The sequence below is a fragment of the Rissa tridactyla genome, chromosome 10 (assembly GCF_028500815.1).
Source record: "Rissa tridactyla isolate bRisTri1 chromosome 10, bRisTri1.patW.cur.20221130, whole genome shotgun sequence".
In the NCBI taxonomy this organism is placed as follows: Eukaryota; Metazoa; Chordata; class Aves; order Charadriiformes; family Laridae; genus Rissa; species Rissa tridactyla.
Window position 1 is genome coordinate 11,169,899 of NC_071475.1, and position 2,751 is coordinate 11,172,649.

The following is a 2,751-nucleotide window of genomic DNA, read 5'->3' on the forward strand; positions in this document are numbered from 1 at the left end:
AGGTTGCTAAATTTTTTCTTGATCTTATCCAAAACCAAATGGCATTGTGTCTCCTTTCAGCTAATAGGGCTATTTTTTTGTTTATTTTTACAAACCTTTTATGTCTCAGACATACCAGCTGTGTACTTTTCTTGTCCTTTTTCGGACAAATCTTTGGAGATCTTAAATGCTGACAGCATTTCTTACTTGACAAGGAGAGGTGGCATCAAGTTTTATATCTGCAAGCACTCTGTTACTTGAAATGTAAAGAAACCGGCTCAAGCATGGTCCATGACAAGCAAGGAGGGCCGAGGCATCTTAAAATCAACTGCCAGTCCCTTCATGTCATGGAAGTTCCTGGGCAAAGGAACAGTTGTATTAGAGGTAAAGAAAGACATGTTTTCTTTGGGGATCAGTAGTGCAGGAGCAACACGTATTTGCCCATCTGGCTGTACAGCCTAACTAGCTGTTTGTTATATTATTTACTAGGTTTCTGTAATCTAACCTTTTTATGTGCATGGGTTTTCTATAGAGTGCAGAGACAAATCTGCTCCCCAAAGACGCGTTAAAGAGCGCTAGCTGAAATGTTGAGTAACGATAAATTCCTTTGAATTCCTTGTGCGCATTCTAATCCACCATGATGAAACCTTCATGTTTTGTCAGCTATTGTAATTTTGCTTTCAGAAATGAAATACAAATTCTTCCTGGGTAAGTGACTTGCACATTTAGCAGCGTCTTTCAGAAGAGTATCGCTCTTGTTGTGTTATAAATGGCATGTGTTTCAGTAGCACTCAAATATACAGGCTTCTTGCTGGTATATATTCGAAACCCAATTGTTTTTACTCAGCTGAAGCCAAGCTTACTTTTTTTTATTTCTTTCAGTAATTACCTTATGTTTTATTGCCTGCAGGGAGAGACCCTAAATTGAAGCAAAGTTAAGGATGCGTAGTTGAAAACAAAGATCATGAAAAGATAAAGGTCCTGGTTCTATGATCTTGGATTATTACAAGTCATGAAAAAAACATGATTTGGCTCTTCTTGTCAGTAAGAATCTGTCCATATCATGTTTCAGTTTTGTTTGTTTTGAAGCTATAGGATTTTTATAAAAAAACCCCACCTCATCAGTATGAAACATCTTGGGGGGAAAAAGGAAAGCTACAGGAGGAAACAACCTGAGAGAGCATACAAAATTTTTATTTCTTTCTGCCTTTTCCTCCCAAACCATAGCTTAGTAAGGCACCAAAGATGGAGAATTTTGAACGAGAGTTCAAATGGTTTCATAATAATAGAAAAACAGTCTCCATCTCAACTACAGGAGTCGCTCTGCTATAACAAAATCCAATAGGATGCATAAATGCAATATATTGCATATCGTATGTTCAATAACAACAGAAAAGCCAGCCTGGCTAAAAATAATTATGAAGCTCAGCAGCTGTAATTAAAATAATTTGATGGGAGATAGGAAACGTTTATGCATCTTGGCAGAAAAAGACATTTTGAGGATTTTGATTGATGTCTTTTATGTTTGTTCTATGTATTGTACAATGGTAGGTTTGGGCACTGCACTAGTGTGTTAACTCAACATAATGCTGTGTGTCTTACTAGGGTAGATGAGAGGTCAAACTGAGAAAAAGTGAATTTGTTGTTAATTTCCATTTGCCCCAACACCAACAAGGTAGATGCTGCACGTCTTTCATGGGTAAATCCTTATAGACTCAAAAAAATCCAGCTGAATTCATTTGCATGAGGTCTACTTATACGAATTGGCATTCACCGTGTGATTAAATGTGGGCCAGCGTAGTTCACTGAGAAGAACAAAAACTAACATCAGAAGTCATTTTAGTGAGAAATATTAACCCCTGCATTAGGGTTTTCAGCACTTCACCGGGTACTTGGTAAACATCACAGCAAACAGCCGATCTCACGAAGCCAGTCTGCTCCCAACAGTTTCCTGTTGATAGTATAATTTTGTCTTCTGTTAAGATAAAGAAAGGGCCAGGTTTTTATCAAGGTGCTGACTTCAGTGTTTCCAGTGAAGCTGAGTGGATGTTGTCTGCACTGGTGTAATCATACCTTACAAAAACAAGGAGCTATCTTCACATCTCAATTTACATTATTGATGCAGTATGAAATAAGTCCCGTAGTAGATGAGCACTCTGGGGATTCTCTTGTTTGTCTCAGCATGTTAAATGACTGCAAGGCATTACACATCAGAGATAGAACTGCTTAAGTGCATAATTCTTCCTCGTGGCTTTGCTAGGAGCTAAACGAACCTTCTTAAACTAATAATAAAATAATCTAAGATATAAAAATATGTTTCTTTTGGACAAATCTGACATGTTACAATGACAGAGTGTTTATGACTCACAATCACCACCTCCGCCACCAGCACTGCTGTATTTAGAAGCAGCAGGCAGTAGAGCAAAATAGGCAGCCCTGAAGTTTCACATCAGGATAAAAGTAGCTAAATTCTTACTAAATGGGGATTAGATATTAATGAAGAAAAAAGATGGTGGATTTCCAGGACTACGGCTCAAGGGAACACTCTCCTATTTCACTGCGCCTTGTAGTGGTGTCTAAGTTCAGATTGCAGTTTAGATATAAACAGATGAAGACTTTAGGGATGAAATATAAACATTCCCAAGTTCTTACAGTTCTAAATTAGGTGCAGTTCCAAGAACATGGGTTTTGGTCCTAGTGCTGTTTATATTTGATTTTTATGTGTCAAGGAGTACTTATTCAAAGGTGGAAAAAACTAAACCAGGAAGGCTT